The sequence below is a fragment of the Sinohyriopsis cumingii genome, chromosome 1 (genome assembly GCF_028554795.1).
Source record: "Sinohyriopsis cumingii isolate HCF-2022 chromosome 1, ASM2855479v2, whole genome shotgun sequence".
NCBI lineage: Eukaryota > Metazoa > Mollusca > Bivalvia > Unionida > Unionidae > Sinohyriopsis > Sinohyriopsis cumingii.
The window spans coordinates 108,305,205-108,332,017 of record NC_142961.1 but is presented as its reverse complement, the minus strand read 5'-3'; the positions used below and the strand labels follow the sequence as shown (position 1 = coordinate 108,332,017).

At 36.9% G+C, this 26,813-nt stretch overlaps 1 protein-coding gene across 3 annotated transcripts in view; it reads left to right on the top strand.

Annotated features, from left to right (window-relative positions):
* The window catches only part of LOC149807558 (uncharacterized), a 74,343-nt gene that overhangs the window by 1,359 nt on the left and 46,171 nt on the right, over window positions 1-26,813 (top strand). Inside the window, exon 1 of one of the 3 annotated variants that reach the window (XM_089967753.1) lies at window positions 421-550. The exons of the other annotated variants lie outside the window; for them this stretch is intronic. The gene's annotated coding sequence lies outside the window, so the exon portion shown is untranslated. Of the gene's footprint in view, window positions 1-420; window positions 551-26,813 lie in introns of those variants that run through there. 3 annotated transcript variants of the gene reach the window in all.

The window sequence follows — 26,813 nt, the reverse complement described above, 5'->3', positions numbered from 1 at the left end:
TTCAAAGAGAGGGAACTGAAATAGGGGCATTCTAGCTGGACAGTTAGCTGGGAGACTAAAAGCAATTAATTTTGACATGAATGAAATTCACACTTGCTAATAACAAGTTGATGACGGATTCATGTTACTTTGATGTTGTATTCTGGCGGCAGCTATCGGCCATCTCATTATAATGAAGTTTCATATAAAGAAGTCTTGCACATCATATAAGGAAGAAAGCACATCATATAATGAAATTTGCACAGCATATAAAGAAGTTTGCACATCACATAAGTACAAAAGCACAGCATATAAAGAAGTTTGCACATCATATAAGTACAAAAGCACAGCATATAAAGAAGTTTGCACATCATTTAAGTACAAAAGCACAACATATAAAGAAGTTTGCACACCATATAAGTACAAAAGCACAGCATATATTAAATATTCTCATCTTAAGACAGCTCTGGCGTTCCATATCTGTGACTCCACATCAAACGACATATAAAGCATGGCAGGCATGTATAAAGCCGCTCTACAGCTGGTGACTCCACATCAAACCATATACAAGGTATGGCATAAGGCAGCTAAAATTAAAACAACTAAACCGTGCAGTACATATAACACGGTTAAGTACTTCTGTATTGATATATGTTGCGCATGCGCGCACATGAATTCGTTACCCATTACATTAACCGTTTAATGCATGCAGCGTGTAATTAAATATCAATATGTCTGTTCAGTTACGTCACATAGCTAACTCGAACCAGACTATAGTATTTCTAATATGGCGTTGTATAACCTAGGTATTGACTCTGTAGAATTTAGAATAAATTATAAAATATCTAAAGTATGAAACAATTCTGTCATATAAAACGAATAGTACTAAAGACAATTTCATTACCTCTATAGCTGGAGATTTGCTTCCGTAAAGGTGTTAACACCTCTTAGTCCCATCCCAACATATACGGTTGGTTAGGACATAGAAGTGGCACCCTGTTTTTTTCCAAATAGTGTTGCATGCTATGGGTTCCCTGACAACCCACCAATGTGTTATAAATGTTTGTGTTATAAAAGTAATAAAATAGTATAAATAATTTAGCAGGGTTACTCTTTGTTTTGTTCGTTAAATGTTATTAGTTTGATTATCCCTTTGAGGTTTGGAGAGAATGTACTATCTTCCCTTTACCTGGGCTGGCAGTGGGCCTGATTTCCATTTTCTCACAAGAACGTAGGAGAGTACTAGCTCCCTCTGAAATTATATAAACTTTGAGGTAGATATCTTCCCCTTATTTGGCTTATTTGTTTGCTATATTAGTGACTTTGTCAGAGTCCGTGAAGTCCAGTGTATGTTGTTTGTGGTGTTGATGTTGTATATTGTCCCCATATTTGTGTATGGACGGCATTATCTAGGTCAAATTCATCTCAGTTTATGTTCCTTATTTAAGGCTTAACATTTTTGAAAAATAGGCTTTGCCTTTAGATCCAAATGATAACATGATAAAGTGTATATACTGCATTGCTTTACTGTTTATGAGTGCGTGTTGCTTTGTGTCTATTTTATGCCTTAGCATAAGTTACTTGTTTATTGTCTGTATCAAAAGGTTTGGTATATTTTGTGCCATAGCACTTGTTGTTTGGTCTAATCTGGATTTTCCATTTGGGATGAGTATTTATTTTATATTTGCATTTGCTTGCGTATTTAGTATTTGTTTTATTTGTTTTATGTGTTGGTTATATGAGTAGGTACGCGGACGTGATGGAAAACATCCCCTTTTGTATTTAGATTTTCATTTTGATGCATCTTAACGCTTTATTTTTGAAATGGGATTGAAATGTTCAATCACGCAGACGTGATTGAAAACGTGTGTTAGTTTGGGCGCAAGATTGTTTTAGATTAGATTATTAGTTATGTTGTAACATGATTACTAGAATAATGCAATTGCTTAATTTTGGATAGAGTTTAGTTGCTAGGCTTGGGATTATGTGTACCAAATAATATAAATCAATAATATATATAAGTAATTTAAACATACAGTTTGATGGACGGTCTGGGGCTACCGTGAATACATTTTGTATGTGATATTGTGCCAAAATTGATAATGAGTTCCAGATTGTCTAAGAAATATATGTTACCTTAATTGCTTGTTAGTTTTTTGTTGCACATTACATTTTATTAGAATGTGTTTTTGTATTTTAGTGTTTTGTCTGAGAAAGCTTGCCGGTAGTTTCTCATGGGTCGGTGGTTCTTCCCGAGTTCTTCCTCCACCATTAATACTGGCCGCCATGCTTAGCCTATCGTGCTGAAAAATGGCGTTAAACCCAACAACAACAACAACATCAATCACGGTGACGTGATTGAAAACATGTTTGTTTGAAGGTGATTAGCCAGCTCCTCTTTTAGATGGCTATTCCAAACGGGTTTTTTAGTTATCATTTATCCATATATTTTGTTTCCTTAGATCAACTGCAATTAAGATAAAGTTTATTGTTTTATTATAAAGACTTTTTTCTGCAATCATATCTGTATACTGTAAGTTCTCTTCTTTAAAGAGTCCTATCTTTTTTGGAGATTTCGTCAGTTACTTCTCTTCTTTTTATTTCTAATTTTTCACAGGAAAGGATTATGGTTTTTTTTATTATCATACATGTTTTTACATAAAGGACATTTAGGTATTTTTCTTATTATTGTTTTCTCAAATGCTTTTTCTCCTGTCCACCAAGCGTCGTGGACGTAGGTGTAAAGAACTGATTTTTTAAAATTTAAATCCTTGATTTTTGACCATTTTTTTCTAAATTTGATCCCAGTTCAAAAGAGGATGTTGTAATTCAACTTTGGTTTTTGGCAGTCTCAGACCTCGAATCATTTCATATATTTTTGTTTTATTGGTGGGGTTCCATAGTTCATTGTTGTTTCTGTATGTTTTTAGTGTTTCAATTATTCTATAATCAGTTGCTGGTGGTTTGATTATTTTGATTAATTTGTTGTTATTGTAAATATCCTTTCTGTGTGGAATTTAGAAACCAAACCAGTAAATGTATAGGCTATGCCAATGGTATTCTGGTTGGGTCGTTAGACTGTTTATTCTCTCTATATGGTTGGTTCTTTGTTTACTTATTCAATTAGGGACATTCAAACCTCCCTGTTCTTTTTCTTTTTGTAAGGTGAAATTTGAAACTTCACTTATACTTTGGTTCCACATGAAGTTTTTTAGTATTAAGGACTCCATTTTTTTAATCTAGTATAATTCAAAATCTATAGTATTAAATTCATGCCATATTGAATTGAATAGATAGGTTTTCGCAATCTGTGCCTTTTCCATTAGTTTTAAATATCACTCATTCCAGATTTGTATATGTTTTAATATTTTTTTTCTCTATTTGTTAGAAGTTAAGCATTTTATTGTTTAAATCCAAGTAAACACCTAATACTTTTACATGTTTTTCTATTTTTTCTGGTGGTAGACCTGGATTGTTTGCTGCCCATTTTCCGATTAAGAGTATTTCTGTTTTGTCTTGGTTAATTTTGGAGCCTGAGGCAGTGCCAAAGGCTTTGCATTGATTAATTAGGTGTTGATAGGACTGCTGCGTGGTGATGAAGTTAGTCATCGGCGTGTTGAAATGTTTTGTACTCGGTTCTAATGTTGGGGATATTTTATTCCTGTTATTTTATTATCATGTTTGATAGCTAGGTTTAGTGTTTCTATGCTTAAAGGAGACCAGAAACCAATGGAAATATGGAATAATAATAAAAGTACTATAGCAGAAAACCTTATTCTGAAGTATCATCTGCAACCGTAATGCCAATATTTAAATATTGGCCATTCTTCTAGGAGCTGAATTTCCGTGACCTCGTATGCAAAATTTCCGCGCCTATTCGGTTACTTTCGGGATGTGACGTCATAATAGCGACTCCAGCAGCCCACGTGGGAGTTGGCAGAGTAAAAGACAATACCGTTTTGCGTTGCTTACGGGTGTAATAGAACATTTAGAAAAGCCTGTGGACACACATTTTTTCTTTTTCTTTTCCGAAAGATAAAGGCATAATGAAAGAATGGATACATTATTACAAACTAGTCGATTTCAAAGCAACACCATACAGCACTCTGTGTTCGTTACATTTCTCAAATGAATGTTTCTAGAGGGATCATGAAAAAATGGCAGCTCAAGGATACGCAAATGCTAGGCCTAGACTAAACGTTGGCGCTGTTCCAGACATACCTTTGGACATTTTAAATCCTGGGAAAAGTGTTAAACGTGTGAGTTACGAAAATAGGGAGAAGGCCGAGTAAGTGACCACAAAATGCAACAATCAGTTCATATATCTTTTATCTACACCAGCAGTGCTAAAAACAAATTTGATAGCCCGACACCCTGGGCCCCTCTGGTTTTAGTTCCGGCCCATCCTGTATTCATAGTGAGGTGCCTGTCAGGCTTGTCGAAACAAAAATTGTTTGCTTGAGGAAACTTTGACCGCGCTGGTGAAATGAGTAAATGTATTTTCAAGATCTTGACATACATGCCTTAACACGGCACAATCTAAATCAAATCACCACTGTCTAGGTGAAATTTAGATTTGATTTTAATCAAATGGAAGCTTTCCTAAAAATAAGATTCTAAACCTGTCGTGTTTCGAGAAAACACAATTTTCAGTAGTCTTATAATTTTTTTTAAAAAGTTCATTGTATACATGTAGTATGTATAAACGGTAATCTGTAATGATTGGAACTAATGTAAAACTATTCCTTGGGCAGTTTAAATAGCAGCGATTAAAAGAAAAGAGGTCAAAGTTTCACATTAACTGGCTGACAATAGAAACTGGCGGGGGTGGGGAGAGACTATTGACCCAGACCCCCCTTGCCCCAATGTGCGAGCGCCCATCGGACGTGCCTTTTCTCCCTGTCTGCAGTGTGGCAGTTTAGACTGTGGATTGCATACGTTATATCTATTTATAAATGGTTTGGGGTTGGGTTTTTTCTTCTAACAAATGAAAATTGACAGACATAATGTAATAATCGGGACTTCGCTGTGAAAAATTGAGAGATATTACGAGATCGGGAGGTAGAAGAGGAAATTCCCCCAAAATCGGGGACGTTTTTCTCCCGGCTTGAGAGTTGCCAGGTATGAACTGTCCGGGCTTGTGGAATTTCAGTCAGGGCTTGAGTTTATTTAAGTCACCAGTTCGGGGTCTGTGCCTAAAAATGTATTTTAGCACTGACCAGTACAGTACATAAACTATTATATCAGACTGCAGATTCAACTTTTGAATGTGCAACCCAAATGTGGTCTCCTCCTGTCTGCCTCGCTCGCCAATGTTTATGTTTGTATTTGAGGACTGGCTAGTATTGCGTCACGGTACCACGTGATCTGTCGTCTCATCAAAACTCGAAAAAACTCGGCAATTTACGGAATCGTGGTATCTTCCAGGCAATGTAACCACTACCCGCTTACGATATTTAATCTATAAACATTACAGTCGAATTACAATCTGTAAAGAATTACATACGTTAAAGGAAAAATTTGATTTCTAGTCTCCTTTAATACATAGAGTAACATTGAGATCGGGCAGCCTTGCCGCACCGATATTTCAACTGGACATTGTTCGATTTTAGCTCCGTTCACTTGTACTTTCGATTTGATGTCATTATATAATATTTCTATCCACTTAGAAAATACCGGGCCAAACACAAATTTGTTAACAATATTTAAAATGAAGTTAAGTTCAATTCTATCAAAAGCCTTTTCGTGGTCAAACTGGATTAAGGCGCCATTTATATTATTTGTGTTTCCATGTATTCTTTAATGGTTTTTATTGATAGTATGTTATCTTGGATGTTTCTTCCTTTCTCTCCACAAATTTGATTTTTATTTACTATATTTTCTAGGGTTAATTTTAGTCTATTTGCCTGTACAGTGCTTAAAATGTTGTAGTCTAAGTTTAATAAGGAGATGGGTCTCCAATTTTTTTGATCCGTTTGATCTCCTTTGTTTTTATATAATAATGTTATTAGTCCTATTTTCATACTATTTGTCATTTGTTTTTCATTGAAGCAGTTGTTATAAAGTTTTTTAAAAGGGGAGTTATTTAGAGAATTTTTGGTAGAATTCAGCCGTTATTCCATCCAGGCCAGGTGATTTATCCTTACCTAGATTTTTAATAGCTTCTTCTATTTCCTTCTCCGTAATTTCTTTTCCGCATATTTCTCTTTCAGTTTCATTTATTTTTGGGAAATTTATTTCTTTGTGTATTTATCTATTATGTTGTTGTTTATTTTTTTGAGATTTATATAGGTCGGTGTAAAAGTTTTTCATGTGGTCGAAAATTTTATTTTTATGTTCTGTTTCTCCTTCATTTGTTTTTAAAATTTTATCATTTTTTTCTGTACCTTTTCTAATTTCTTCTCTTTTATAAACCTTTCTTCCGCTATTGAAAATGTCCTGGTGTAAACCAGCTCTTATTTTCTGGCCCTTTTCTCTAGAGTCATATATTTTATTTAATGTTTTTTGAGCTTTTTCTTTTAAAGTTGGCTCGGAGTTTTGGTTTTCGATTAACTTTTTACATTCCTTTTCAATTAATTTTTCATTTTCAGCTTTGATTGTGGCATATTTTTGACTAATTGTTGTAATTTCCAGTTTTATATCATCCCATAAATAGAAAGCATTATAATCTGATAAGGAGTATAGAAAATCTTTCATTTCTTGTTGGTAATTGACTAGCTCTAGTATTATTTGATTCATTTTCCAATGTGTTTTACCCCATTTGGGTGTTTTTGGGAATTCAATTTCTAGTGTTGTTAAATTGTGATCTCCGATTTTTTCTTGAAGGATCTGACTGTTAATGATGTTGTCTTTAAGCCTGGAGTTTGTATAGATTTGGTCAATTCTTGTAGCCGAATTGTATCTTTGAGTTGGGTGAAGACATCTAAATATATCAATCAGATTGTTGTTCACAATTAAACCCTTAAGTATTTGTGATGTAAGCATTTCCCATTTTTCGATTCCTCTTAGTGTATCTAGATCTTCTGATATTGTGTTGAAGTCACCTGTGATTATCATGTCTTCAACGTGGTAGGTGTGCATATATAATCTGATAGTCTATAAAGGAAAGGATGTCTTTGACTTCTTCTGGCAGGGATGTACGCGTTTATTATATGCATTTTGTTTGTATAAATATGAATTAGTCTTCCTCTGAAAATTTCGGCAGTGTGAATATTTTTCCAGTCAGATAGTAATTGCGAGTTTTTGATAATAACTCCAACTCCTGAACTAGGGTTGGTATAATCTTTTTGTACTATAAATAATGCATCTAATTTATCTTCAATGTAATCAGTTGTTTGATGTTTATATTGTGAATTTCTTGTAGACATATAACGTCATAGTTCCTTGCTAAGTTTATTAATTTATTAGTTTTATTAGGATTTAGACCTTAACATTGCATGATAGTAATTTTTATTCCTTTTTTATCCATGATATGAGAGAATTTGTTTCTTTATATCGGTTTTGGTTTATAGGAGTATGATTAAATGGCAAATTCTTATATTACGTTCTTCTGTTGTTGGTGCTGGTGGTGGAGGTGTAGTTTTTTCAGTGTTTTGTTTGTTTTGTTTTGGTTGGTCTTTTTTGGGTTCCTCAGGCACTTTTTGTTTCCTGGGGCTTGTTGGTGGATTTTTGTTGTTTGGTGCTGTGTAGTTGTGATTGTCTGGTGGTGTAGTTGTTGCTTGTGTTGATGCTTGTGGTGTTGTTTCGGGTGCTGTTTGTTGTTCATAGATTGGGAGGATAAGTGCTTTTGGTTGTGTCATTTCCTTTAACAATGTTATTATTTTCTTTGTTCCTTGTTTCATTTGTGTCTATGTTACTTCTGTTGGTGTAGATGTTGTCTGAGGTGTCGTTTTTTCTGCTTCTTTTGTGGGTTTCAGTTTGTGTTCTTGTTTAGGTGAATTTGCTCTTCGTTTGTTTCTTCTGCGTCTTGAGGTTGATGGTGTTGTTTGTGTGGTTGGTGTTGTGTTAGTCTCCATGTCACTGTTTTCTGGTGTTTGATTTTGTGGTGTGATAGTTGGTGGTTCGTCATTTTCTGCCTCAACCAACATTTCGTCTTGTTCTGTATCTGATTCTTGTTCTTGTTTTTGTGTTGGTTTTTGTGTGTTCTGTTTGGTTGTTGGTGGGTTTGCACTTTCCATCTGTGCATAAGTTGTGTTCTGTTGTGTTAATGAGTTGTCATCAGGTTCATTTTCTAGGTCAATTTATAACTCATCCTGGTTCTGTATTTTCTTTTTGTTTTTGTAAGTGCATCACCATTATCATGAACCTGTTTCCCACAGTTGCCACAAGGGCGTACCATGTGGCAATTGTTGAACCAGGTTTGGACCGGTAATCCATAGATTTTGAAAAATTCTGGTATGTGTGCAGCATCCTGATAGTTTACTCTTAAATAAATTTCCCGGTGCAGAGCTCTGGGATTGCCTTATATGTATCGTATTTTGTATTGTAGACAAGTATTCCAGTTCTTTTTTCAAAATCCTTCACGGAATACTTCCAGAGGGATTTCTTTTGGAAATATTGACATAGATGTCGGCAAACTTTCTTTGTATTAATTTTGTGATTGATGGTGGGGGGGATCACTTTGACCACCCTCTCACACAGGATTATATTGCCTTTGGGCAGTAGAAGCTCTTTCTTCTTGGGATATAGAATGAAAATTCCCATCCCAATGTTAGACAGTGTATCCATGTTTTCAGAGTTAATCCCTCTAGCAGCTAGGGCTGCTATGATCTCCATTGTGGTAGGTCTTTCAGTCCCGTTTACCTCGGAGAAATCGATTGCTTGTGCCCAAGGGTAACGGTATGCCTTAAAAAGGCGTCCTTGTTCGATTTCTTCTTCCTCTGTCTTGAAAAATTGCTTGAGGAATGCCTTGCCGCTTACAAGTTTGTTTTTATTAGTGGCCTTTCTGGGGGGTTAATAGCTCTTTAAGAAAAGACTTAATTTAAAACCACGGTTATGGATAATAATATTGGTGTACTGTTGTGTACGACCTTGTTTTGCTTGCGTGATAGCAGATAAAGATGTTTTACCTATCCTTTTTGATCGTACGGAAAAACTCACTCTCTGATCTCGTTCCTTTGAACGACCGGATGTTGAATGTGATGATATACCTTCTGTAGTTCAATGCAACTCCCGTAAAGGGGTAAGCTTCCTGACAAGACTCGGCGTAATGTAATTTGGTTATAGAGAATTTGCTGCAGGCAATTAGCTCGTGCAGCATGGTCTGAGTTTCGCTCAGGATTTTGAAATAACTAGAGCCGAAAAATATATCACCATCGGGTGACGCTGTACGCGGCAATAAAACCCGAGTACATTTTTGACAACATGTACATATTGGTATATCTCATACACAATTCCGTGACATTTGTTATTAAGAAAATGTTAACTGTGACCCTGGGTCACGTGGAAGCCTATTTAAGTTTTTCAGTGGAAAGGTTATTCATTCGTGCTGTAAGATCTATCAGAATCAGTTTTGTATTATTATTATGTCCAGAAGTTTATTTGAGCTGATATTTTTTTTCTTCCTCAAATTACTTGATTCAGTGATTATTGTATCTGTAAATACAGAGTGCTCATAAAAACTTATACTTTTGGTCAGAGATATTAACTGGGATTTAAACTGAATTCAAATCTGGAATTATATTAGCGTGTGTCAACAAGAGACCTTTGGTGCAACAACATGATACAGGCCACCTCAATCACATCAACACCTTCAGCGTTGGATTCCCACTAACGTTTATTCAGAACGTTCATTATTAGGACTTGTGTCTGTAATTCTTGGATTATTTTGGGATTTAATTCACAATACCGTAACTTTTTTTCATTTTCATATTGTATTCTAGAGAAATTCTTCGATGAATTTTACACACCTTGTTGCTTTTCACTTTTTTCTGTTACTTTTTTTTAAGAGTATAGACTCGTAACATAATATTGGGGCTAGTCCGGGGTACGAATTTCTCAAAAATGATTCAGAAAACTTTGTTTTTGACATTTAAATTCACCTTATTTTGGAGATTTCTAAGTCCCAGGTATCATGTTACATTTTAGAAATCTTTAGTGAAAGCAATTAGCTCTTAGAATGTTATCTAAAGTGGAGCTCGATATTTTACATCCTACCCAGGAGTAGTTTGACTCCTTGAAAAAATAAGAATTGCCCTTGCTTGCCAGAATATATGATTTTACGTAGTCAATGGCTTCATTAACAAATCAAAAAATAAAAATATTTTGGTCCAATATTTGTTGGAAAAGATTGTTTTGTATAACAGTGCTTTGAATGTTATTACTGAGTCTACATCTGACTCTAACTTAAAAGAATGAAATAAAGTTAAAAAGCTTGAGCTTCAAGAAAGATAAATGCAATTACATAAGGAAGAAAGTGTGAGGAAAATGTAGTTGCAGAAAATGTAGTTGCAGAAAGAGGCAAGAGAATGAGAGAAATGTAGTTACAGAAAAAAGAACAAGCAAATGCAATTGGAGAAAGAGGAGAGAGAAAACAAATGGGAATGCAATGGGAGAAAGAGGAAAGAGAGAAGCAATGCAATTAGATAAAGAGGAATTTTAGAAAATTGACTGACCAGACTTGTCTTGAATTTGCTTGGGAAAAAGCATGAAAATTTAATATGTGGAGCTATTCTTAAAAAGATTATAAAGGTTACAAAAATCTCAGACAACTCATATTAGTTGAATAGTGCAAGCATTGTGTACATAGTGACGTTAAGACTTACCTTGATAAGAATAACGTCGAATATTTAGATAACGCTGCTCGTACAGCTGGCGAGTAATCTTTAGCTAATGAAGTTTGTTTTGTCAGTAAGTCTTCCACTCAGCTGCGTAATAATAACACTTCCAAACCTCAAAATGGCATACCGTTTAGAAATCAAGTTTGTGACAAGACTGATCAGAGGTCCTTACGTCGTCCTACGTATACCTATTGCAAAAAGAAAAGACACGTTTTTCTGATTATTACGAATTGACAAAAATCAACATAATCAAGGCAGACCTATTTCATATGCTCTTATTTCTAAGAGATCAAGGTCACAGCCATTTTTTGAAAGCAATATATGTGTTGGGTCAAACAAACCCCAGTCCGATTGTATTGAAGAGGATTATGAACCATAAATGCCGAAGTGTTCTGTATCACTCATGTTTGATTCTGCCATCCTCTCCATATTTAAATTTTAAGGGACACAGGAGCTTCTCAGAGAATTTTATTATCAGGTACTTTGCCTTTTTCTGAGAAGTCTTTTTCTAATGAAAACATTCTTATTCAGGGAGCAGAGTGCAGTTTTGTTAATTAATGTTCCTCTCCACTTTGTAAATTTGTTCTCAGACGTAGTCTCTTAACCTGTGACAATCGGATAGTGTTTATTTACCCATAGAGGGTATTCATTTATTACTAGGCGATGACCTAAATGGAGATAAGTGTGCGTGTAATCCACTTGTAACTGACAAGCCTTGTTTGGTTAAGAAAGTCAATCTATTGAAAAAGAAATCTCTGATTTATACCCAGCTTGTGCAGTTACCAGATCTATGCCAATGAAAACGTTTGAGTTCGATGTTGATCAGAAAAGTAATTTTTAGCTGACACATGTACTGGTCAGGCGTTTGATGAAGTCACTTTTGCTACTCGTTTGGATCAATCAAAGGTATTGATCACAGTGATCCTCTTATAACTACCCATTCTTTTTATTCTAATCAGGGTGACAAACTAAAATACTTGTCGAATATGAAAATATTCTGAGATCTGTCTGCTTCAGAAGGCCATTACTGAAACTGAATCCACATATGTACTTGTTCATTATTTTGTTAACAATGTGTATGGAGATCACCTGATATACCTGCTGATAACTAGTGGTCAGTGAACTATCAAATTGTAGTTCCTAAATCGTATAGGCAGGAAATTCTTAGTCTTAGGCAGGAAATTCTTAGTCTTGCGCATGAAACTCTTGCAGTTGGTCATCAAGGATCATTAAGACGTATCACAAGATCTTGAATCACTTTTATTGACCAAAAGTTAAAAGTGATGTTTGTAAATACTTTAGATCTTATCATACTTGTCAAATGGTACGAAACCCAATCAGGAGATGCATAAGGCTCATCGGCAACCTGGTCCTCCATTTGAATAACTATTTACCAGAATTATGGTAGATGTGCCTGTCCCTTATCTAAGACCAAGGCAGTTAACCAATACTTGTTGACCGTAATGTTTGCGTCTACAAGATTCTTAGAGGTAATTCATTTGGGGAATATTAAAACGGCAACAATAGTAAAAGCTTTGATAAACATTGTTCTTTTAAACTCAATTTGGCCTTCCAGATCTGTCCAATCTGACCAAGGGTCATTCATATTTTATATCTGAAATTTTTCAGCACGTAATGAATAATTTATGCATCCAACAATTCAAGTCTTCTGCCTATCACTCTGAAAATCAATAGGATTTAGAAAGATGTCATCAAAGATATGATTCGATCATATTGTTTGGATACTGGAAAAGATTTTGACGAAGGTATTCATTTACTGTTGTTTGCTGTTGGGAATCAGGTCAGGAATCTTTAGGAGTCAATTCCTTTGAATTTGTGTTTTGGACATACTGTGTGTGGACCATTGAAGTTGCTAAAATAGAATCTTCTTTTAAATGAAGATACAGTAATTAATCTTCTCGATTATGTGTCCAATTTAGACAAGTTGTCAAAGGCTTGTGGGCTTGCAAGAATTAATCTGCACTCTACTCAGTCAAAAAAGAAATGATGCTGTGACAAGAATACCAAGGAAATGAGTTCTCAGCCTGATGATATATTTCTGGTTCTCTTGCCCATACCAGAAAATCATCTTCAGGCCAAGTATTATGGTCCTTACACAGTTAAAAAGAAAGTAAATTATTAAAATTATTTCATCAGTACTCCTGCGAGGCGAAAACAGAAACAACTTTGCTATATAAATATGTTAAATGACTATGTGATAGTGATAGCCAGGTTAATCATGAAATCAATTTATTTGTACCTGTTCCGGACAGTGAAGATTTAAGCGATGTAATGCAATCGGACTGTAGTGACTATGGAGTAGCCGATCTTTGGAATTCAGAAATTATTAATAATCAGAACAAGAAATGTCCTATCTGCTGCAACAAGAAAAGAACGACGTGAAACAGCTTTACTTGAATATGAGCACTTGTTTCCAGATTTTCCTACACGAACAAAGAAAATCTACCATGACGTTGAAATGCTACATTCTACACCTTTGAAATAAGATCCGTACAGAATTAAACCTCTCAAACAGGAATGTTCGAACAGAAGAAATTCACTATTTGCTGGAGAATGATTTCATAGAACCGAGTAAAAGTGACTTGGTAAGATTCTGGCAAATTGCATTGACGGAAAGGACAAGTGTACCTTTGGCATTCATGAGTCAAGATGGACTTTGTCAATAAAAGTGATGCAGTTTGGGAGGAATGGTTCGCCATCTTCTTTTCACCGTTTAATGAGTATCATTACATCTGATATAGATAATTGCGATGCTTACTTCGATGAGGTCATAATTTACAACGACAGGTGGAAAGATCGTTTAGAGACAATTCGGAAATTCCTTGACAGTTTCCCTGATGCAAATTTGACAATTAATTTATCCAAATGTGAGATTGGTTGTGCCTGTGTTACATTTCTGGGACATATCGTGGGAAATGGATGTGTAAAAGCTACTGATGGTAAGGTGGAGGCGATCTCTAAATTCCATGTGCCTATCAGTAAATGGCAACTGATGATACTGATATTGACATCATGTACGTTAAGGGAAAATAGAATTTAATAGCAGACGCACTTTCACGTGCACAGAAATATTGTATTGCTTCTTCTATACTTTGTGTCATTCATTAGATTTCATCTGCTGCAAAATTGTTATCACGTGTATATTCGACTGACAGTAAAAAAGTGCTTTATTGCATATATCATTCTTTCTCGTTATGATGAAAGCGTTATTTATATTTAATTTTCATTGTTTGTTAGTAATTTTTAAAATCTTTTTAAACTTTTTATTTCACTAAAGGCCAATCGTGATAAGATAGAATGGTTTGCACAAGCTGTCTGATGAAGCTAACATTGGCTGTCCCAATTATAAATTAATGACTTTTATTGATAGGCAACGTTTCATTTCACAGGTGGACCACATACAAGTAATTACTATAGCTAACATCATACACGCTCGTTCACATCAGTAAATTAATTGTCCTGTACTCATTTTCTGGTCACGCAAATTGTGATGAAAAGTGTATCTTTAACATTGGTGAATAATACATTTTCGTCGCTGATATAGTTCTTGTTTGCTTATCTAGTTCAAATAAGCAGCAGGGAAGTTTAACAGACCTTTGCGTTCCACCAAAATAAAGCTTCCTACGCGAACTTTCTCCGTAGAAGCCTCAGAATTCAAAAATAAAGCCTTCTACGAGAGCTAATTTTCATGCATTTCAGACCGGATGCATCAGGTGGTCGCGCCGGGTGTGTTAGTAAATATAGCATTCGAGACAGGAAAAATAAAATTTAGGGATACGTTTTTGTGTTAAATTTTTTGTTGCAACGCGGGGTTGCTTTGGCCAATTTTACGTCGCATTAAAATAACATACTTGAAAATAATATGAGTCGGAAAACTAGCACAGTTGGAGAGCCTCATTCTGCTAGATTAGCGCGAGAACAATTAGCGGCACTAAAGAAACTTATTCCAGCAAAAGAATTATTTAAGAAAAATGTTCGTGATTACGAAGATACGCAATATGGAATTACCGAGATATCGTCGAAATGGCTAAAGCCAGTTACCGAAGCAACTGAGCGAGCCATGTATGGTGACGTAAAAGATCCGGATATCAGGAAACGCGGAATTGTTCCCATGGTGAAAAACATTGAGGAACATACTCGATTATTGCCGGAACAAATAATACAAACACAACAAACGCAAACACGAGCGCGGCAAACACAAGAACAAGCACAAGCACAAGAACAAGCACGAGCACAAGCGCGGCAAGAACAATTGCAGCAAGCACAAGCACAAGCACGAGCACAAGCGCGGCAAGAACAATTGCAGCAAGCACAAGCACAAGCACAAAAAGAAGCGAAGTGGGAAGAGCGTCTAGAAGAATTAAGGGAGTTAGTGTATCAAAAACAAGCGCAACAAGCACAAGCACAAGCGCAAGCGCAAAAAGAAGAACAACTAAAAAAAGAAGAAGAAGAAGAAAAAGAAGAAGAAGAAGAGAAGGAAGAAGAAAAAGTAACAATGAAAGCTCCCCTCGTGAATATAGCGGACAAATATTTTACTGAAGGTGGGTTGACGGAGCTAGAATTAGAATTAAGGGACATTCATAACGAAGATAACCTTGGAGACTTCGCGAAACGTAATTTCGATAGAAGACATAATTATTTAACGGAAGATGGATCGAATAGATATTCTTCACGAGACGATTGGTACAAAGCAATATATCGGATAAAATATAATAAAGCTCAGGCTAGGTCTGATGATCCGAGATTTGTTAGTTTTATGAAATCTGCAAAAGGTGAAGTTAAGGAAACATCTCCGGAGCCACAAGAAACTCAACCTCAGAAATTGGAGGAAATTCCTAGAATTGTAGGAACTTTCCCCGTCTCAGATTTTAACTCGACTGGACTTGGGAAGTTAAAGAATCAAGAAAATATGATTAAGCTCGCCAAATATGGCTTCAAAGACAGAGGTAAATATTTATATTCTGGATCTTTAGCAAAATATACCGAAGATGAATGGATTCCCGCTGTGTATTTTGCTTCAACGAGGGGAAAAGTTGATATTGATCATCCTGGTTACCAAAATTTTCTGGATAAAGTAAGAAAATATGGAGAAGAAGAAGAGAAGTTCGAAGAAGTATTATCGCCATCGTCACATGGGCAAATGTATTCAAAATTAAAACCAAAAACAGGAAGCGGATATACCGTTTGCCCTGACAGCGTTGTCAACGATGTATCTCGCCTCGAAATATTAATCGGAGGAAAACGAGCCGGAAATAACTCTCGTGAAATAATCAACGAGGCCTCAGATATTTGTCAGCGATTATTCCGCGGCGGTGTCATCGACTCCTACATTTACAAAGAACTCGTTGACGAACTCATCGATTAAAACAACGCAATTGAAATAACATGATTGTTCACAAACATCAACGCAGACCCAGACAGGTCCGCATAGTTAACTCTCGATTGCCTGTATACAAATATATCCACGGCAATGGACTCGGCGACATCGTTAAAAGTTTCGTCACGCGGGTAGTCCCTAAAATAGGACCCGCAGCTAAGCAATTCGCATCAAAATCAATAGCAAAGATAGCCGAGACTGTCATTTCTGGTATTGGTAATTTGGCCACTAAAGGCTTCAATGTTGTCAAAAGCAAAATATCAAATTTAATGCGCAAAAAAAGCAGCCTGTCAAATTACCTAGTACCAGCGAAATGCCCGCCGAGGTCAGTAAAGCTATAAACGACGCAGCAAATAAAAAAATAAATGAGCTAGCACAGGAAGTAGCAAACACAAGTTTCATAGGCGGCGGTCTTCGTTTTAGATGAAATTCTTAATAATAAAATGTTCGCACAAGTGTCAAACGAAGTGTTCGACATGGACGAGCCTGTAGGTAGATATACATCCGTGCGTGATTTCCAATATTTCTCGTACGATGCAGTTGAACCAAACACATCTAATCGCTTGGAAATTCAAGTTCACGATACAACAAGATATTTTCTTCCATCTGAGGCATATATCGAAGTTGTTGGGGAAGTTGTTAAAACAGATAATACCGCCTATGCAGCAGATTTTAGGGTCGGATTTGTTAACAACGGTATTATGGCATTACTCAAAAACGCTACTTACATGATCGACGGAAGAGAGATTGAGTCAATTACTAATGATGTTGACTTAGCAACGACGATAATAGGCCTAGCTAGATACTCGGATGATTTTACTAGATCAGCTGGCCCTAGTATGATGTTCGCCAAAGATAATTCTGATCATCCCGATAATAGGCCGTTTATTGTTAGACAACCCAACGATCGCACCGCTCCTAATCCTGGTCAAGCAAATGTCGAAGATATGATTATTAATACTAATCCTAATTATAATCTCGGATTTGCCACGCGAAAACTTATGCTAGAAGGAGGTCGCAGAAGATTCTCTTGTGCTATTCCGTTATCCCATATATTCGGATTTTGTAGGCATTTCAGGAAAATTATCTACGGAGCAAAACACACCGTTACGTTTGTCAGAAAGGGGAATAGCGACGATGCTATCTGGCGAGAATTTACTATTGATCCCGCTACTGGTTTGCAACATGCCAATGATGTCGCGAATAATGGCGGCCAGGTAAAATTACTCAAATTTACCTTGTGGATGCCAGCGATAACTCCATCAATGATCGAAGAAGAAAAATTATTGTCATTTATGAACCAAGGTGGTAAATCTGTCATGTCATGGCTGACAACAACAACAGATTCCATAAATACCGATATTGATGGTGATTTTACCTGGCGTATTGCATCGCAGCAAGGTACCTCTGCACCTAGGCATATCTTTATCGCTTTTTTGCACACGCGAAGATATAATCAAATACGCAGCCACATGATATTTGATAGTATACACGCAACAAATGTGTCTCTGAGAGTAAATGGCCAACAAGAACCATCGGAAGAAATATCAATTAATTTTGACAACTATTCTACGGCCCGCGCGTATCATCGCTTGTTAAGTTTTATGGGTCGCGATCAAAATATCGATACCGGATTGCAAATATCGCAGCTGGATTTTAATAAATTTTATCCTATCTATTACTTTTCCCTGGAGCATCTCGATTTGGTAAAGCAATCCGTCGTTGATATCCATTTCAAAGCAAGAATTCGCACGGGAAATAATTTACATAAAGCAGTTGCAGTGATTCTCAGCGATAGAACAATGATCTTGGAAGGCATCAGTGGCAGAATGAGAGTCATCGACGCTCCTGTCGAGAAAATGTAACAAAACCTAGATTTCTAAATTTAGATTAAACGATTATTAATATGCCATACGAACACGTCAGCGTAACTCTGACCCCGGGTCAGATGAAAAAACTCCAAACAGCAACAGCGAAGCGATGCGGTGTGAAATTAACCCTGAAAAATGATCAAATTCAGGGCGGTCCTAACAAACTGTCGCTAACTAAGAATCAACGTGAACGTTTCAGCAAAGCCAAATCAGCGAATTCCGGCGTTCATGTGAATCTTAGTATAGGTGCCATCAGAGATATGGTCAAAACGGGCGGAATTTTCCCTTTCCTAGCTGCTATTCCTGGATTATTATCCGGGGCTCTTCCGGCAATTGCAAAAGCGATAGGATTAGGTGCGGCCGGAGCTGTAGGCGACAAACTAGTACACAAAGTAATGGGAGGGCGATACGGTAAAAAAAAGGGAAGCGGCCTTTATCTAAGACGCCCCCCATACGGATCCGGCCTAAGATTAGCACGGCCTATTCAAATTTAGATTTATTCAACGAAGCAAAGAATAAAAAAATAAAATTTTTCAGAGGCGTATTTATGCGGGATCAACTACCAGAAAAACCAAACCCTACCGAGACGGGAATAATAAATCTCGATTCAAATACCGGCCCTGGCACACACTGGGTCGCCTACGCAATTAATCCTCGCGAAGTTGTTTACTTTGACTCGTACGGACTAGCTCCACCAAAAGAATTTATCGATTACGTGTCAAAGTTAAATATTTCGATTTGGTATTCGACACTTCCAACGCAGACGTTAATGGATCCACCGATATGCGGTCCTGAATCAATTAATGTCCTCGACGCAATTTCAAAATCATCCGGTCCGTATCATAGAATCGTATTTGAATACGCCGTAGATAAGTATCATGGTTGATATTTACGGAAGATTCCTCTACAGGAAGAAGGAAGCAGAAGTGACTGACGTCGATCTATCAAAATTCGCAACCAGGGATGATATTAATAATCTTTTGTCGCTGTCAGAAGTAGATCCTGGCGAAGTTGCTGTTTTTCAGAGCCGCGAAGGAAGATTACAAACCAGCAACGTCAAAATAACTGATATAATCAAGCGAGACGAATATAACGATCGCATTAATCAATTTACTAGCCTGTCAGATTCGGTATCAAAATCCATCGCTGATATCGCCGATATTATAGCGAAGTTACCCCTGAAGGCTAATATCGCGGATGTGGAAAAAAAAGATAGCGAATTATCAGCAACGTTGCTTCTGAAGGCTGATAAAGCATTACACGATGATCTTCAAGAAAGATTGACAAAAACATTAAACGGGCTAAATAGAGATCTTAAAAGACTCGACGAAACCTTAGCTAAGTTTAGCAAAAAAATTGACGAGGATATAAAAAAATCTGTTGATAATATCTCCACCGCCGCAGACGAACTTGCAAAGAAAAAAGTCGATCAAGCATCGCACGATGATCTTAGCGAAAAGGTAGGAAAAATCAACGAGGATATTACTAATATTCTCGCCGATATTACCAAAATAAATACTGTAATGAGTCAGAAAAGCGATAAAACATCGCACGACGATCTCAGCGAGAAAACGAAAATAATCAACGAGGATAATGCCAAAATTAACGATGAAATTAACGCGGTACGTGAATTGGCGCGTCAAAAAGTCGATAAAACATCACACGACGATCTCAGCGAGAATGTGAGAAAAATCAACGAGGATATTGCTAAAATCAACGATGAAATTTCCAAGACGCGTGATTTGGCGCCTCAAAAGGTTGATGTATCGTCGTATGACGGAGAAATTCGAGATTTAAGTGCGAAACTTCTCGACGCAACTACAAAAATTAACGATATTAACACAAAAATATCATCAGCGAATCTTAAAAAATTAGCGCGTATTTCGATACCAGCGGAGGTAGAAACAGAAAAATCTTCCCTGCCATGTACCATTTGTGTTAAAAACACACAAAGGTATATGGACACCCGAGAATAACACATTTAGCGCCAATTAATGGAGTATATCGAATATTTTTTCTCTCCGTGATAAGATTCAAGATAATATCCTTGGGTCACATCTATGACGAATTTTTTAATATTTTGATGATTGCAAATATCGAGGACACATTTATACTAGAACCGCCAGATAGAACCACGACAGAACCAACCGGTTATGTTGTAATTATCGAATATTTATCCGGAACATACCACACAATTGGTTAGATAAATAACTAATAAATGACCGCGTCGGATTACCGATACAATCAGGCGCGTTCAAGGCAGGATTCGCTAAAAAAGCTCCTCGACGAGTATCAGGTAAAAATAAAGAAATATCAACGCAGATTAATTGCCATCGATGTTGCTGTGTACGCGGTAAGTGCAATTATCGCCGGCGCAGGTATAATCTTATCCGCGGTAACAACAATCGCGCCGATCGCAGCAACGATAATAATCTCGGCGACAACGACAATCGCTGGTGTTCTCAACATTATCGCAAAAAAAATATCCTCATGCACAAACGAAAAATTGTCTCTATACACGAGTAAACTATCCCAGGTCAACGAGGCGTATTCGAAATTATCATCGCTACTTTCTGAGAGTCTCAACGACGGCGTTATATCCGATCTAGAATTTTCAGCAATGATAAATATCTACTCTGAGATTGAACAAATGAATATCAATAATGTCGGAACTAACTCAAATCGTGACAAACACGACACCGCCGATAACAACGCTGATATCGGCAAGCTCAACCAGGCCAGAATTTAGTATCGATTTTCCAATACCAATTAGCGTCAATGAAATTGCGCTGTCACAGTTACGCGTCTATAATAGCTGGCCCAATGTTAGGTCGAAATCATTTGGTAGATTATCATCGAATAATTCGCTTGTTTTTGCCAATAAAAACCGCCCCGATGGAACTCCCGATTGGATCGTCGTTGGCATACCAACAGGCAGTTACGAAATTGAGCAACTAGATAAGGAACTTACATATAGAATATCAAATATAACCGGCGATGCTGAACCAGGAATAAAAATATTAGCACACGAACCAACGTCGTCATCGATAATCGAAGTAAAATCGCCATATGTCGTCGATATTTACCAGTCATCGATTAGGACAGTTCTAGGTTGGCCCGAAATCGCACCTCTGGCAAAACCAGAAAAACCAGATTTTATTATTCCAGGTTGGCACGAAGAAGCTCCTCCAGAGCTACCGGAGCCAAAAAAATCAGATTTTACCACCGACGAAGGATGGTACGGAGATATCAAACACAAGCCTCTGATCCACAGCGCCATCAACCTCATGAATAACCACAAATTTAACCTGGTGGTGTTCGCTTTTACTTTTAGGGACGAAAGAATTCTCTCGTGGTTGCCTCTTCCTAAAATTCCCCCCGGTGTGAAAATCTTCGACGCTACCAATATTAACAGGACAATATTCCCCATAGACGGTATCTTGATAAGAAGAACCCTCGACGAATTTATTCAAGAACATAAATTACAATTAAATTTATTGCGGGAATCCTTTCATGAATGCATCTTAAATAAATCAGGTTCATGTAGCGAAATTATCGAACGCGTGAAGATTTTAAATCAACTCGCGAATGATGTTGAATATTATCACAACATGTTCATTCGGGCGATAATCGACGATATATCAATTGCCGATTATGTTCTTCCTATTAGCAAATTCGAGTTGATCAGAAATTCAGGAGAAAAACAAAAATTCATGAGAGTATTTGGATTAACCGAGGAAACGCTACCAAATTTCAAATTTCCTGATTATGATGTTGATGAAATGAGAAAATCCGTCACTGATACCATCGATGATTTATTTCCGAAATTACATGCCGCGTGGACTAAAAAAATACAATCAGAATCGATTCTCAAACACAATAATGATCCTGCCGGGCAAGGGCGGCATATCTCGCCAGGTATCGTTAACATAACGGAAGTTATCGCGATTTATCTTCACGCGGACGTCGTTGAAGGTAGCTACAACGTGGATTCGTCTGTGTCAGAGCAGTCACAGCAGGGATTTATCTTATATTCGTTTTCACCTAGCGCCTCTCCGGGTTTTTTGATAATAAAAGAGCCAGTAAATCCGTTTTATCTGCGATGTCACAATCGATTATTATCTAAGATAAATTTCAAACTGACGGATCAAAACGGAAATTTGCTTGATATACGCGGAGAAACACTGAGTATCAACTTGCTGGTGAGATCGTAATCTTTCCGCCAAAGAAAAATGGCCAAAAAAATAAATAAAAACCAGGAAATTTTTCAAAATTAGTAAATTTCTTAATTTTGATGGGGTAAATACCCGTCAAATTGAGTAATTTATATAATTTCGTAAATCTGTTGGGGTAAATACCCGTCAAAATGAGTAATTTATATAATTTTATGTTTTTGATGGCGTAAATACCCGTCAAAATTAAGAAAATTGTACAATTTCAGTAAATAAATTAATTTAGTAAATAATAAAAAAAAATAATAAAAATTAGAATCGGAGATTCTTGAAATTAAGAAATTTGTGTAATTTTATGTTTTTGATGGGGTAAATACCCGTCAAATTGTGCAATTTATATAATTTCGTGAATCTGCTGGGGTAAATACCCGTCAAATTGTGCAATTTATGTAATTTTGTAAATTTGTTGGGGTAAATGGTAGTCAGAAATAAGAAAATTGCACAATTTCAGTAAAATAAATATAAAAAAATCAGGAAATTTTATTTTTTTTGTGGCAAGAATCAAGAATCTTCAGAATCTTTAGAATCTTCGATTCCAATTCCAATTCTGATTTTGATAATCTTCGAAATCTTCAGAGTCTTTAGAGTCTTTAGAATCTTTAGAATCTTCGATTCCAATTCCAATTCTAATTCTAGAATCTTGAGAATCTTTGATTCTGCTTTCATCAACCAAATTTTTTAGCTGCCTGACACGCGAGCTGGTAATTTTTCTCGATTCATATTCGTCGGACAAACTCGATCTAACTTTTTCTACCAGCGTCGATAATTTAACAAAATTCTCGATATGATCATCGCTGACAGTCGCAAGCGATTGGTACATCGCAATCTGGATTTTCTTTATAAACTTGTATTCTGACGGTAGCGTGTACCTGTACTCGAGCTTCCCTTGGACGATCGTTTCAAATTCGGACCGGATTTTACCTGTGTCCAAATCTGAAGATAAATTTACATTTTTTTTTTAGATCCTCGATAGCTTTGATGATATTATTTACGTTTTTCTCGTCCATTATATAAATTTTGTAATATTTAATTAATTTTAGAAAATCCTGAGATTTTTAGTCTGATATTATCGGAATATAGTAAAATTCGATCCACTCACCAAATTGATATGAGAATGTCGCGTTGATTATTTTTTCTGCCGCACGTATTACTGAGGTTGAATTAATACTAAAATATTTTGCAGCGGCGTTCATCGATGTGAATATGATTTCTTCATTTGTTTCTCGATTTACTGATTTGACAGCCTTGGCTGATCGATATCCACCATTATATTTAGTATTTTCACTCTGTGTTACCGCCCGAAGATTGGACAGTTTGTTATTAAGTTTATCTCCGTCGATATGATCGATTACCAAATTATTTTTGATGGGTCCATGAAAACACTCGTATATGAACCTGTGACAGAAATAAGTCGTACATCTTCGTTTTTTATTATTACCGACGGTAATTTTGAGATATCCAAATCTATTAACATTACCAACACGATTCTTCGTTTTGATATGTCTGACGATACCATCCGATGATGCTTCGTATCCACTGATCGTTGGGTGAGATTTAAACTCGTGTGTCATTGTTGATTCAGGAATCACTGATTTCAAGTTCATTATATAATAATTATATGTCTAAATCGTTATTTGCCTTGAATCGATTAATATAATCTTCTTCACATGTTATCACCGACGAGGATCTTTTTTCATAATATCGCCGCAATTCTCGATAATTTTTTCCTCCGCAGGCTAGACACAATCGAGTTTTCCCTCGCGTGCCAACTTGACAAACTAAACACCGTTGTGGTCCTTTACTGCCACGCCGAATCGCATGTATGTGAGCGCCGCAATAATCGCCTCTGCAGGATTTATCACAAAATTTTGTTGAACCGATTAGTATCCACTTGCATTGATTCATTATAATTTAAACATATGTTTAAAATATAATCGATGGATGCATTTGATCTTGATGAGGCAGAGTATATTATACCTGAAGTTGACCGAGCGAAAAAAGAATTTTTCGATTACGGAGCGATTCACACTTGGTCGACCTGGAAAACGAACTCTGTCGATGTTACGATGAATCTGGAGCGAGCCAAGAAAATAATCGAGCATATAAAAACCGAACACAAAGAAGAGCGATTTATCTTTGGAATAAAATTTATCGCACAAATGCCCGACGATACCTGGATTATTCGTGATAAACGAGATCCAGTGCGTGGCGGTAAGAAAAACGTTGTTCTCGATAAGAATTCCAAACCCGGATTATTACTGGGAATCGATGGCCCTTATTATGCTAGATCTTATCCAGCCAGCGCTGTTGTTTATGGAATTTATCGGCTGAATAATAATCCTGATGTGAAAAATCTACCTGCGATGAAAGAATCACCGATGATAAATTGCGTGGCTGAGCGTGTTATCGAGCACATGAAAAACGCTCGACGTGGATCTGGTTTGACCCAGTTGAGGCTGGATAAAATTAATGCGTGGGCGAAGACTGTCGCTGATGGTGCATCGGTGGACGATGTAGCTGCGCTGAGCAAAAAACTTAAATTTCCTATTACGGTGAAAACGTTATCGGGAGAAATATTATACTCGTCGCCGTATAGATCTCGAGGAGCACCAATCGAGATTGTCGATCACAATTCACATGCGTGGTCGCAATCGGTAATGATATTTCCACGGGATCGTATTGTCAAATTTTATCCCACAGATAATAAACCTGCGGAGAATTCTACGGAGAATAATAATTCCGATGCCATGTTTAGATTTATCAAAAAATTAAGCGCATCTGATCCAATATCGATATGGTTATTCTCGAGTGAAGAAAAATACGATCAATTTATTTTGCCATGCGGTGATATTTACAGAGACGAAATATTACACGAGTCGATGAAAAAGCTTGCGGTAAAATATTCGTCGAATCCCGATCAATTATTAACAAATTGCTTTACAATTCCGTCTGTGGCCGCTCATGCCGTTAGAGAGAAAAACTCGTGGAAGCCTACGAGGAACGAATTCCTCGCTGATATTCAACTTAGCTGTATCGAGTACGGCCATGGCGGATTGTGGAATACCAGGTACGATTTCGAAGATATGATCTCCGTTGACATGAGCGCGTGTTATCCTGGAAGTTTTCTTGGATATGGCGATTGTGCAGATTATTTTGCTAAATTCGGTCATCCTACCAGCGAAATGACAAGAGTAGCGATTAACGGGCCGTTGCCTGATTTTGTCATGACCGGATTCGCTTGTGTTACGTCGTTCGAGTTTGCTGAAAATTTACATAAAATTTGCTACATTTGGTTTGGTAGGCATTTATCTCAGCGTCGCTGGGTCCCTACGGTGTTATTGAGATATATGCTGGATTCGTCGATGTTAGTGTCGTTGACGGTGAGCGAGGCGATTATATCGTATAGGAAACAGACCGATGTGTGGCTACCGACAGATTGTGATAACGCGAAAGATATAGGAAGAAAAATAATTGGCAAATTTACTCAAGGTGGATCTGTTGATCATAAACACCGGCACGCTAGATTATTTATCAACGATGCGGAGATGGATTTTATAATAGCCGATACGGTATCACGAGGAATATTTTGTAATAGAGAGAATATTATGATTGATGGAGCAAAGTTAGGTACCGTGATTAGTTACCTTGACGGAGAATCAGCGCAATATACGCATTTACGATCATCGATGCTCGCTTATGTAAGTATAAATTTGCTGTCGATGATAAACAAATTTTCTGATATCGCGGTAAGGGTCGCGACGGATTCGTTCTATATCGATAAAAAATACCAATGTAGGCTGGAAAATTTAATTACCGATGGTAGCTCCTGGGGAACTTGGAGGATAAAAAACGAGGATATCCTAAATTATTGTGAAGACGCCGATGTCGAAGATTGCGATGAATTTCATCGAGATAAATTTGGAGAAATATCGGCAGCCGCATCTGCATTTGACCCAATTTCACGCAGCAAATTCGTTTACCTAACTGGGCCTGGTGGTAGCGGTAAAACAACGCGAGCAATAAACTTATTTGCAAATTCTGACATGATTGTGTTGACTCCGACTCACAGATTAGCGCGAGAAATAAAACAACGTGGCGTTGGTTCTTGCACGTATCACAGTTATTTCAAATACAGCGGTGGATCATGGGATTCGGCTCGTATGGGAAACAAATACATCAACAAGATCATAATATTTGATGAAATTTGCACAGTAAATTTAGATATATTAAAATCGATCTTGACTTGGTTGGAAGGGAAAAATACCGCTGTGATAATGTGCGGAGATCACGGCCAACCTAATCCTATCGATGGCGAATCGCCTCACGAATGGCTCGGAAACTTCGTTGATTATTACGAGGAAATCGACGCTGATTATAGATCGACTGATATTTTACTGACCGAGTTTAAGAAATTAATTCGATTACAACCGAATAAGATTCAGTGTGATGTCATGAGGAAAATAATCGACGAAACTCCGATGAGCGATTTTCTAAATTTGTGGCGTCCCGATCATCTGATCGTTGCTAGTAGGAAAATTATTCGTGATATTATTCA